The sequence below is a fragment of the Taeniopygia guttata genome, chromosome W, assembly GCF_048771995.1.
Source record: "Taeniopygia guttata chromosome W, bTaeGut7.mat, whole genome shotgun sequence".
NCBI lineage: Eukaryota > Metazoa > Chordata > Aves > Passeriformes > Estrildidae > Taeniopygia > Taeniopygia guttata.
This window is the reverse complement of record NC_133064.1, coordinates 18783337-18797010: the sequence shown is the minus strand read 5'-3', so window position 1 is coordinate 18797010 and position 13674 is coordinate 18783337.

Here is a 13674-nt window from a genome sequence, read left to right as displayed (position 1 = left end):
CTCTTACTGTCATTTTTTTTTTTTTCAAGCATGTCAAAATTAAGTATTTTCATTTGTATAAACACTTTGGCATGTGACCTTAAACACACATTCAAGAGAGGTTATATCAAGGGGGTTGTCCTTTTACTTTTTGTTTTTTACATAGAAGTCATAAAACCATTCAGAATTTCTCTGTTTCTGTTACTATATTTTTTGCATGCTCTTGTCACTAAAGAGAGGAAAATGACAGAAACATGGAACTCTGACACTTTGGCTTAAAACTTAGATTTCATTCTCAAATGAATATTAAATTTGCCAATGATACTAAGCATGGAACAGTTATTGACTTCCTCAAAGGCAGAGAGGTCCCACAGAGAGACCTCAACAAATTAGAGATGGCCAAGCATCAGCTGTATGAAGGCCAACAAGGGAAAGTGCCGGATTCTGCACCTGAAACAGGGCAAGCCTGAGGTGTGTACAAACAGGGGAATGAGATGCTGGGGAGCAGTGCTCTGGAAAGGGACCTAGGGTTCCTGGTCAATGGCAAGTTGAACCTGAGCCAGCAGTGCCCTGACAGCTAGGAGGGCCAACCCTGTCCTGGGGGCATCAGGCACAGCATCGCCAGCCAGGCAAGGGAGGGGATTGTCCTGCTCTGCTCTGCTCTGGGGCAGCCTCACCTCGAGTGCTGGGGGCAGTGTGGGTGCCACCATATAAAAAAGATATTGAGCTATTAGAGAGCAACCAAAGGAGGGCAATAAAGACAGTAAAGGGCATTGAGGGCATGATGGGCAGCTGAGGTCACATCATCAATTCAGCCTGGAGAAGAGGAAACTGCAAGACCTCAGTCAGGAGGAGAGGAGAGGCAGGCACTGATCCCTTCTCTCTGGTGACCAGTGACAGGACCGGAGGGAATGGCCTGAAGTTGTGTCAGGGGAGATTTAGGCTGGATATTAGGAAAAGCTTCTTCACCCAGAGGGTGGTTGGGCACTGGAGCGGCCCCCCCAAGGAAATGTTCACAGCACCAAGCAGGACAGATTTCAAGTGTTTGCACAATTCTCTCAGGAGACAGTGTGGCTGTTGGGATGTTCTGTGCAGGGCCAGGGGCTGGACATCAATGACCCTTGTGGAGCTCTTCCAACTCAGGATACTAAAAAAAAGGCAAAGAACATGCATAATATGCAAAATAACAACATACCTAAAGGTTTTAAAAACCAACAGTTTCAAAATGAAACCTTTCAAGCCAGTATCTTCAGTGTAAACAAGTTTTGATTTTTTTCTCTCCAGAAAGTTCTGCTGTATTCAAAGGTATGCATGATTTTTCTGACTCCTTTTGTTTTGTTTTCATTTTTGGCTCAGAAGAGCATCTATAAAAAAATATGTAAATAACTTTCCTTATGCCAAAGAAGCAAGCTGCAGTGTTAAGATACTTCTGCCCTAATTATCTAGCTTATTTTTACAAAAAAATTTCACTCTTCTTTCTTCAGAAATCTCACAAAAAATTGCAAAATATAGGATCAGAAGCATGAGCCATGCTCTTAAATCACTTCAATAAGCAGAGATATACTTGGAACACAAACCCCAAGATTTTATTCTACTATTGAAGTTCTCCATTATGAGTAGCTATAGCAGCAAAATCAATTTGAAGAGCTCAGAAAGCCAGAACAAGCAGCATTTAAGACATATTTTGTATACAAAATTACAGTTGAACCAGTTAAAGAAATCAAGGTTATTTAAAACAAGTCAAAACTTTATGACTTTATTGCAGTCAGTTTATCAGCTGTGAGATTTTTCCTTCTTTTTTCAAAGACTACCTGCTACAAAGTTACACTCATGAAACCATTACAGGGTACCTATGGAAGCACAAAATCCCTGAAAGATGAGGGGAAGCTTGTCACCTAAAAAAAAACCAAACAAAAACAAAACAAAAAAACCCCACCAAAACTAAAAAAAAAAAACCCACACAAAAAAAAACCAGACCACATTTTCTATGGGATGACCCTCTTCTCATCATATTCCTGAAACTGAAAATGGACTGCTTTGCAGGATGCATGTGGCAATGAGGTAAACCTGGGGGTCCCCAGAAACTTCTCTAGCTTGGTATTCCGAATCTCAGTGACAGCTGTTCTCCTGCTTGGGACCTCCTGCACCCTCTCTGTAATTAATGACATTAACTCTGACACCACAGTGTTTCTATCCATCAACAGCCAAATGAACATCACATAGCTATCATGATACACCTGCAATCTGTTGGGTTTTTTTTTTTTTCCATTTGCCAGCAAAATCGATTTCAGACTTCTACAATAAGCCCTAAAACATTTCTTACAACATTAGAAAGTAGTTCTTATGGTGTTCCAAAAGTAACTATGGAAAGAGAAAATAATTGCACTATCACTGCTATTATTCAGGGCACTTGCATCAATGCCGGATTTAAAATACCCCTTTGTTATAAAATAACCACTGTTAACATGATTTGAAATCATGTTACAGCCAAATACAGCCAAACCCTACTATAAGCCACAAGAAACACCGTGCTATATACAGCACTTGAAACAAGACTGTTAATGATGTTTATCCCTAGCCCAACTCGTTAAAATCTCATGGAGAATAATTTGAGGGATCCTGATAGTATTTATTGTATTCATTTACATACTGTGCAGGATCCATTCAGAATGTAACATGCTGTAAGCTACTTGATCTTACTCATTAAGTTTAAAGCAGGGAGTGGCCATACACTGATGCCCAATCTGAGAAAATAATTAACTTTATCAAAAGCTATCATAACATGAAAATGTACCTCTTCTTAGCACAAGCTTCTGAATAATCTAGTAAGGATGCAGTCAGTTATGGTGGCTTTCAGGATATTTAAATAAGATTCTTGAAAAACATATAGGTGGAAGATTATATTAATACTGTTATTGTTGTTATTGTTATTATTATTACTCCTATTATTCCTTTATTGTTATGCACATCTAAAGCCATGATTTTATAAGAATTGTGACAATTCTTTCACATGCACCTATTCATTCACAGTTTAAGATACATAAGATCCCTCTGTTGTCCTATTGACAATGATGCTAACACCATTTTTCACATTCTGAAAAATTTCATTCTCTAATTTTTATACTATGTCAATTAGTTTTAGCATGGATTTTATTTTTGTTAAAAGAAATAATAAGCTCTTTTTCTCACGTTAAAATAATTTAAGAGCTTAAATCATTATAAACTTATGTAAACAAAAAACTCATACTGCTTCTTCACTGCATTACCATCGAAGTAATTTTGAGGTCTTGGATTTCTTTTCTTTCTGGACAAATGTTCCAAATATGGCAAGAGATACTTGTTCTCTGTCCTATGTACCTTAGTCCACTAACAAAGTCTATGTGATCCATAGGTAAGAACCACAGAGCTCTTCCCCAGCACAGAAGTTAAGTGCTGCAGTGATCTTGTCGACCACTATCTTTAAAGCCATAAATTCCAGGAAATATATAAAGGTAAAAATAATTATGTTCCGTGTTTTACTTCTTTAGAGGATGCATCCTCATGAAAATTTGCAGTAGCTAAATAGTAACTCACAGTTTCACACATTTAATACTGCATAGCCTTTGATTGGGCCAACTCATTTTTATTGATAGTCTTCCTTGAGCCACAGAGGTCATGATTTCTTGCCTTGTAAAATCACTTGTCTTTAACTAAGTAAATTTAATCAGACACAGAGGATGAACTTTTCAGCCTCCTCAATAAGCCAGTTCCTATGCTTTCCTGCTTAGAGGCTGAATCAGTTCTGTAAATAAATACAGAAATAAGCTTCATTTTCTGCAGACAGTTGCCTAAGTCACTTAGCAATTGCTTCTATGTGGATACCAAGCATCCAGCATGAAAAATAAAGAAAAAAAAAGCTATTCAAGGGATCATCATACATCAAGTAGTTAAAAAACTTATAATGCCATACTTTTCATGTCCATATAAATGTGTATATATTGAAATGTATATAATAATCCGCCCTATGTGTGGATTGTATCAGTTACATGTTAGTGCATATCATGTAGTAGAAGCTGCTTGTTCTCCTGGAGCAAGCTATTGCTAGTGTTACAGAAGTTCCAGGTAGACTTAATTTTTGATTACAAAAAGGCTTTTCTGAGCTGTTTGGTTCTCCACTGTTTGAGAGGCAAGGCAAGCCTTTGCAAACCACTGTAAGAGTAAGCCAACATGTTTAAGAGGCAGTAGGAAGGGAAGGCAAGGTTCTGAGAAGCTGATTTATCAGCTAGCATTTGTCAAACAATAAAATAAACACCCACTGTTGAGACCAGAGCTAGCCAGAATGAAGCGTGCCAGGGGAAGATGACATCTGAATGGCTGGCAAGCATAACTCCCTTGAGTGTGAAGGCAGATGCTATCTTCTGTGTCAGACCTAGCTGAAAGCCAGAGAAAATAGATAATTTTTTATCAATTAGTAGAATAAAGAATAAAAATAATAATTTAAAAAGGCAGAATTTTTTGCGCGCCTTCAGAATAAACAACAGAACAGGGTAACACACAGGAAATGGAAGAGAAAGTTATTCATGAGAGTCTGCAGACGTCATGTCTGAGCAGATTGGGTATTTTGAAAAGTTCACTGAGCGATCATTTTTCTAGCTTATAGTCTTTTTCATTTACTGCCTGAAATGCAGCATGTAGTCACTATTCCCTAGACACACAATGAGACTTAGTACATATGAAGAGCAGCTTGACAATGAAATACAAACAGAGCTGATGGCATGGGAAGCACAATAACTCTGGTTTTCTAGGTTACGTTAACATGAACTAAAACAACCACCTAATATGCTTTAAGATATCTGCTACATGTGTAAACTTTTAACTGTTACCTGCAACTTCCATTATTAATTCTCAGGGGGAAAAAGGCTTCTTTTTTCTGGACTACTCTCCTGACACCTAGTGAGCCTCAGCACCAACAGTTTCAGGAAAAGAAAGGTAATATCAGAGCAGCTGTTCTTTTCATTTCACTCGCAGTAAAATCTTTTATATGGCCATGTCTGTGATTCAGCAGAGTGCTGAATCATATATCAACTCAGAGAACACTGTAACACCAATGAGAGGAAAATGTAGAAAGATGGTTAAGAGGACAAAGGGGAAAGAAGCATAAAGAAAAGAAGTGCTAGGCGAAGTCTTTCCCTCACAGGATAAACATCTTTAACAAGAGTGAATAAAATTTTTCCACTGGTTGTGACTTCCATCTTTTGCATTCTCTGTTTCACATAATTTACTGGGATATCTCAGTGTCTGTAATCTCTAGGTAATGACTACTGTGTTGTTTGATTTAGTATAAAACATAAATTACAAGCAACTCCTTATTATTGCCTTAAAATTAATTGCAGTATAATCCTACCATTGCAATAGTATAAACATGACATTTTATTCTTGGATTTGTTTGAGAGAGTGGCAATTTCACCTGAGATACTGAGCTTCACCAAAGTGGCTTAATAGTGCCTGGGAAACAGGCATCAGTAAAATGAGATGGTATTTTTTGATGCCAAGGAATTCAGCAAGTAACAATGGACACAAAATCAATTAAAAAAAAAAATCAAACTTCCTCTTTTCAAAAGAAATTGAAAAAAAATGAATGTAAGGGCTGGTCTCTGATGACAAAGATGAATAAGATCACATTTTACTTCCCTGAAAAATGGCTTCAAGAGGTCACAGTCATTGCTCCTGCATAAAAAATGTGAGAACACATACTGCCACCAACTGTCATTAAGTTGGTCTCTTGAGAGCTGCTGGTCAGGAACTTTTAGGTTTCTCTAAGAGAATTTCCTGTCTTTCTGAAATGGTTTATCTAACTAAAATCTTACCAAATGCAGAGGGGCTTGGGTGCTTAAAAACACCTAAACAGAGAGATTTAGGCTTCTCCAAGTTTGCAGTGTAACAAATCTAGGGTAACTTCACTTCAGCAATATAGAAGAAGACACTAAAACAAGCACTGTGTAGTTCTTTGCATCATAAACACAACCAAGATACTAAAGATTGCATAAGCTGAAAAAGACCACAAAACAAGAGAGAATATAGAATTCTGTTAGTGAAAGAAATTAGTTAGTGCCCGCTTGAGTGTACTTTTCTCACAATTCTGCTCATGACAATGACTGGGCATCACCTCTCAGACACTGCTCAAGCTCTGCTTCACTGTGGTACCAAAAGTCACTGCAACTTTCCTTCCTCTTCAGCCTGTTTTCTTGGCTTACACCCTTCAGTCAGTCAGAACTTAATCCTGCATTTAAATGGGAAGCTCAGTAATTTATTTTCTTTTTCCACAGCATAAAAATAAAAATTAATATTTCCAGATAGGCCAGAGGACATCTCACTGCAGAATGCTCTGCAATTATCATCTTAACTCTCACATTGTAGGTGCTGAATGTCTTGAGACTAAAAGCTAATTATGTCCAAAATATTTATATGTCTACAATTTTTATTTTATGCATGTATGATTACAAGTCATCAAGGGAAGATAAAATTGTTCATATGAAACATCAGAGGTTTATATATTTTTGCCTTGCAACTTTGTTAGCACTAGTGCACTTAAGCATTCAGACACAGGCCTTAATCAAAGCCTCAGTCTTTAAGAAGCTTTCTGATAACTGCAATTAACTGTCTATCTATGTAAGAGACATTTTATTATATAATTACATGTAAGTGTGATTAACTGAACTTTTTGATATATAGATCAGAGACTGCCACTCAATGCATTTTATCTCTATAAGAAATTTCAGACAGAAAGTATTACACAACTTAATAAAACCTTTATTTTAACAATCTTAAATGTTTTTTTTTTTTTCTGCTGTTCAGGTTCAAATAAATTCTCTGTCATCAAAAAGTAAATTAAAATTTTAATCTTGTAAAAATTAAATTCTTATTACTAAAATGCTTTTACCCTCATACTTATACTCATTTAGTATTTTTCGTAACTTATTTGATTTGGCCTGAGATGCTAAAGATTAATGTTACTAGTTAATGAAAAAGTGAATAATTTACTATGTCTTTTGCTAGACCTGTAGCAATTATAGTTGATATATCCAAAATTAATACTTCTACATTTATCATTTACAAAAATAATAATGGAATTTCAATATTAACAAAGGAAATAATATATTCCCACTGGAGAAAAAAAATAAAGAAAGTGAGAAGAAAAACAAGTCAGACAAGATCATTTTACACAAGTTCAGAAGCACAGCCTTTATTTCTAAACCTTTCACTCCTTAGCCTTAACCTTGTTTATATGAATGGCAGAAACTTCTTTGTTCTCATTTCAATTGTCTTGATCCCTCCTCAGATCTCTCTTATCTCCACTTAATGCAGGGAACAATTTCTTCTTGAGAAAAAGCAGGAAAATGGTTTTTATCGTCTGTCTCATTGCCATAGCTTGGCTTGTGAATCCATCAGGTACAAGATACTGTAGCTGCAGCAAAGCCCTGAGCTGCTAAAAATAAAGACATTTGTAGTGTTTTGATGCTTTTAACTGTTAGAGTCTTTTACAAATATCAACAATATAATCCTTGGAACATACCTGATTTCCATATATCCAGTGCACTGATACAAGAAAAAAGAAAGAACCGGATGTGAATTAATTTGCTGACAACATCCAAATTCCAGACAGGTCCAATTCCTGAACACAAACTGTCAAGTACTGCTGCTTTCAGTACAGTCATAGGCAATGTGAAACGAACACACAATCAAGCTGTTAAGACAATTTGGAATGGTAATGGAATTCTCAAAGATTTGGTACAGTAGTGGGAACCACAGTGTACTGAAATTTTCCTAACTGGTGTGAGAAAAACGCAATATACATTATACATGTCTAACTTCCCACACCTGCATAACATATTGCGAGTCTCAGTAACTGTCTTGTAGTTCAATACCCAGGTGGCATTATAAATAAATTTTATATCAAATTTAATTTTATAAAAAAGGAAGTAATTTAAAAAATTACCAGTCTTCATTACAATGCAGCCAACCAACAGCACATTAACTAGACTAAAGAGGTGGGCACACCACATCTTTATAGACATTTTATACATACAAAAAATACACATTTTTAAAATTCACTTGAGTAAGTTCTTCTGGTAAAAGCACAACAGTATGAAATTGGGAATAGGAAAACCAGTTGTCCTATTGTACTTGTAATACCTGCTCCTATAACATATATATTGTTTAGAGCCAGACATATGCCAACTCTTGTAAAAGAAATCTGCTATAATATCTACAGCAATACTCGATAGACTCAAATTAAAGGTCACTAGTATAATAAAGAAACTGGATTGTCTCTCCCACAAGGTAAGCCTGAAAGAGTTGGACCGTTCAGCCTGGAGAAGAGAATGCTTAAGGGGAATCTTAATATATGCAAATACATGAAGGGAGGATGCAAAGAGCACAGAGCCAAGCTCTTTTCAGTGGAACCAGTGATAGGACAAGAAGCAAAGAGCACAAACTGAAACACAGGAGGTACTGCATGAAGATCAGGAAAGACTTATTTTCACTATGAGGGTGACTGAGCACTGGCAGAGGTTGTCCAGAGCAGCTGTGGAGTTGAGAAATTTAAAATCTACCTGGACACAATCCTAGACAGCCAGCTCTAGGAAACCCTACTTGAGCAGGGGATTGGACAAGATGACCTCCAGAGCTCCCTGCCAACCTCAACAATTCTGTGATACCACAACATCCCTTATAAATAATAAACCAACAAAGTATTTTCCTTAAATTTATTTCTCATATTCATGAAGTAATATTCTGTGATCTCTGTATAAAACTTCATTCATCAAACACATGGGTTGGAGATATACAGAGCCTGTCTTCCCATCTGACCAATTTAGTAGAATGAAGACCCGAAACTACTGCTCATCCAGTGAATACAGTTGGCTCCAGTAGCATTATTATTATCACTTTTAAAAGGATAAAAGAAGACATTCACTGAAATATGCCTAAAAACCAAGCCCAGCTCAGTATTAAATTTCCCACTTAGTATGTTGGGCTAAAGTAGAACTTTTGTTACGCTGACATGACACAGTCTAACACTAATGCAAATTGATCAAATTTTTGTCATCCAAAGATCACCAATCAGCATGTCTCTTCATAAGGATTTCACTCCCATTATGTTCTGACATACCTCCTCTCATTGTGAAACGTCTTCTGTTTTGCACAGATCATGTGTTTCTTAACTAGTTTCTCCTTTTGTCCAAGTAACAAACTCATTGTTTATCAAGCATAACTCACCTCAAACCACTTAGTTTGAAAGAATAAAGAACAGCTTTATTTGAGAAGTAAGAATTTCTCTGTAGATGTTGAAGACAAAAATGTAAAAAGGAAATCATGCTACAAGCATTTTTGAGCTTTACTACACCACAATGCAGTGTCAAGAAAAATGCAAAGCAACTTATTTCATTAGTAAAATGAAGTAAACATTTTTTCTTGGAAGGCACAGTCATTGGAGCTTCAGCTGCAATGATTATTATTTTATCTCATCTGCACATTTTACACAAAGTATTTTAAGTGAAACTATACTAATTTATGTAAGTAATAAAATCATAGAATGGCTTGAGTTGGAAAGGACCTTTAAAGGTCCTTTATTCCAACCTCTCTATAGTCTTAAACTAGATTAAGTTGCCCAGAGCCCCATCCAATCTGGCCTTCAATGTTTACAGGGATGAGGCACCTACCACCTACCTGAGCAACCTGCTTTAGTGTTTCTTCAACACTTCTATTATAAAAAAATTTCTTCCTTGTATCTAGTCTAAGTCTACTCTCTCCTAGTTTAAAACCATTATCCCTTGTCTTACCACAACAAGCCCTACTAATGTTTTTCCACATCTTTCTTTTAAACCCATTTTAAGTACTGAAATTTAACACAAAGGAATTGATTTGTGAAAATGATGGCCTGCAGAAGGGACTTTTACTGAGCACATCTTCACAAAGCATTTCTAAGCATGCACATGCTCATGTCACAATCTTCTACAGGGCTTATCAGTTTCATAATCAGTTAACATTTCCTTTCCAGGTATATATCAATCAGATTAGAAAATATACTGAAAGATAAGATGAACCACTTACAGTGCTCTTCCCAAACTAAGCTACTATTATTTTGCTGCAATTGCAGTTCATGCAGAGAAAGAGAGTAAACAAATTCAGCTTAAAGAGAGGAAAGCATAATGTGATATTCAATATAGTAAGTTAAATAGGTCAGTTAAGAAGAGATTCCAGGTTACATTTTTCTGCAAAAATTGCACATTTTATACTCAAGAAATGGAAGATGGTGGGGGGAGACACATTGCAGGAGGAGCTACATATATTGGCTGCCATTCTTGTGGCAGTTTAACAGAGAAACTGAAAACTTTGTTATTTGCAGGCAGCTCATGTAAAAAGTGTCTTAACAAGTTACTCTGCCTTCTGTTCAGTCATGTCAACCACTTTTCACAGATGGTTCACAGAGTTTCCTAACTCTTCTTTTTCTGTGTGTAGGTTTTCTTGTTCTAAGATAACACCTTTGGAGAAAAAATCATGTTTTTACATCAGAAAACATCTTCTGTTTTTCTAACCAAAATAAGATAGCTCATACCCTTTGATAGAAAAAGCTAAAATAACTTCTTCAGTTCTCCAAGTGATTGCAATGCAAATAATAACTCTACTAAAAAGCTAAAGGCCAGTATCCATTTTAAATAACATCTCTATCTAAAGAATAGTTTAACTATGCCTTTCTTCCCTCTTTTTCTTCTGCCAACTTTTCCAGTGTTGATTCAATAGGTCTTTGTTTTGGACATTTGTTTAAAAGATTGAATGTGACAGTAAATACCAAGAAATTTCTAATTTCATGTGTAGACTTCAAGGGCAAAGTGAGATTGGTAGCATATATTCGTTTTTTAGTTTGAAAAGCTCAAATTTGAATTACATTTTCCTATGTTAAGATACAGATGCATAACAGATGATCACTTACATTGGATGTTTTAATTTTATTATTACAAAAGCTACAGAGTAGTATAGCCCTTGGAAAAGCTGCATAGTACAAATTAAATGCCAGAAGCTCCAGCAAATGGTACATCTTGGGATCCGCAAGCACGTGAAGAACACCTGCAGCATTCATTTTCTAAGTGTTCTTTGTGTTCCAAAAGCCTTCAGATATTTGTATACACCCATAATGTCTTTGTAATGTGAATGCTAAAAATTAAAATGTGGCAATATGAACACTAGTCAAGCTTTATTTCAAAATTCATTAGGAAGCCATTTAGTACATCCAGCTCTGTGTAATTAAAATAGGATAACTGCCCAAACAAAGAATAAAAAAAAGAACCTTAATAATAATGAAAAACTGAATTTTCTCCAATATTAATTTAATTATGAAAATAATTTAATTAAGGATGTTTCAGAATAAGAAGCAGTTTCTTATTAATCCAATTTTTGTAAATATACCATAACAATGTACTTCAGATAAACAAAATCCTTTTCAGTGATGACAACCATATTTACTGATAGTTTGGAATTGCATTGCCTACTGTGTTTGAAACTTGAATTTTTCTTTTTCCTTATAATCTGGAAAGTGCAACAAATCAACAACTGTGAGAAAAGTGACCTAGGAGCTAAGAGATATGAGTGTAGACACAGAGCTCGAGGAAAAAATATTTTCTGAAGAGAAGTTCATATAGTAGTAGTGTACCCTATACAGCACAGTATATATTTCAAAGGTTAGGTTGCTTATTTTAAAAACTCTAAAATTTATGAGGCATTTCGAATGATGAATCTATCTGCACCTTGTTCAGAACATTATTTTACTATTCATTTACAAGGTAAATTTGTATCCTGTTCGTTTTTAAATATTCTCTAAAATACATATATTTATCATGCCAAATATGAGATATTCATATAGAGAATACCTTCTATAATCCTGAACTCCTCCAGACCCTCGAATTTATGGTGCTGCATGCTTAATAGCAGCATAATTGAAGTCTTTGAATAGTATTTCTTGACTAATCCATTCAGTACCAATAGCAGAACCAAAGAATTCTAGACATTCAATTCTACAATACACAAGGTTTGGTTATTTTACTGATATGCCTTTCCATTGAAGGATTTCATTACCTATTTCTGATATGATGAACAATAAAGAGCTATTTTTTCCCCTGTTTAAGGCATATGTCAGGGCACAACAAAGGCAGGCTGCTTGGACAGGACAGTGGAGCTGGACGCCAAGAGCCACAGCAGGGTGGGCAGAGCAAAGCTCTCTCTGACAAGGACGCAGTCCCATGGCACTTGAACAAAAAAGAGAGCAACCATGGCCAGCTAATGTATCAATGACTGCCAGATGAGGGTATAATAACAGTACAGATCTGAGGTCAAGCCAGAAAGATGAGTCAGCAAGGCAGGGTCTGAAGAGATGATCCCTAGAGTGCCACACAGATCAAGGCAAGGCTATAGTAAATGAGGCAGGTGTGATTTGAGCTGCTCCAAGTATACTCCCAGCCCAGGCAGCAAAACCTCTGGGAGAGCAAGGTATGCACTCTGGCCCTTGATATAATGTTACATTTCAAGTGCTCATTGAACTTTCCCCTGCCTTATTTTTCCATCCCTGATAGTGATTTTGCAGACACCTAAAGAGACTATGCCAAACCTTTTAGAAAATGAAAGCTAAAACAACAGAAATAACAGTGATGGTCAATATCAATTGTTTCACTGGCCTAACAGCCTTTGGAATAACTAGGATCACCAGTGTGGGAATTATCCTTTGCCTTACTATTCCCATAGAAAATCACACTCTGAAAAAAAAAATGTGCACAGTCCGCTCAGTGAATTACTGTTTTGTTTGATGTACCCACTGTATCTACAGCAATAGTACAAAAAATGCCCATTTAAAAGTGGTATTTGAAGTGCACGTGGCTTGTAAATTCTCAGTATGAATGACTTGCACAAGGATGAAATATGTCCATCTTCTTCAAAGAGGAAGGTCTTGGTGAAAGACATGAGTCCATGGCAACTTAGAACTCCAGTGAGTATCTGGAAATCTGGAAATTGGAGCATGGTGCTTCAAGGTTCAATAAACACTTCAACCCTTCAAACTTTATCTATTGCCATGTCTAAATTAAAAGTATTTCCTATAAAAGATTTTTACATATTTCATTTGTATCATTGTGAGTTTTTTAAAAGAAAAAAATAATAATTCCAACAGGGAAGGACCTCTACAATCGGAATTTGTTTTACAGAATCAATGTTCCACCTAAGTTTTATAAGTGATTTGACTGTGGAAATGAAGTCTCCTGAATTAATTTGACATAAAATTGAAAACAGGTTCTACATTTTAGCCTTTATGAATGACAGATTGTCATGGTTTGACACTGGCACAATGCTAGTGCCCCTCATGAAAATGTAATTTTTTAACTGAATGCTGTGAAATGTGATCGAGAACAGAGCAAAGCAGGCTTAAGCTTAATAATAGGGAAAAAAAAAACTTTATTAAACTATTACCACTATGCTACTATAAAAGGGCGGGGGGGGGGGAAAGAAGAAAGAAACACACAAAATTTAAAATGAAAACCTTTTAAAGCATTCTTTTTCCTACTACTTAACTTTAATAAACTATAGTGAGAGACAATCTGGACCCCAACTAGGTTTCTACCCTCCAGATAATTAACACTCAGTCTACTTGCAGGGAGAGAGGAGTCTTTCCTGTGC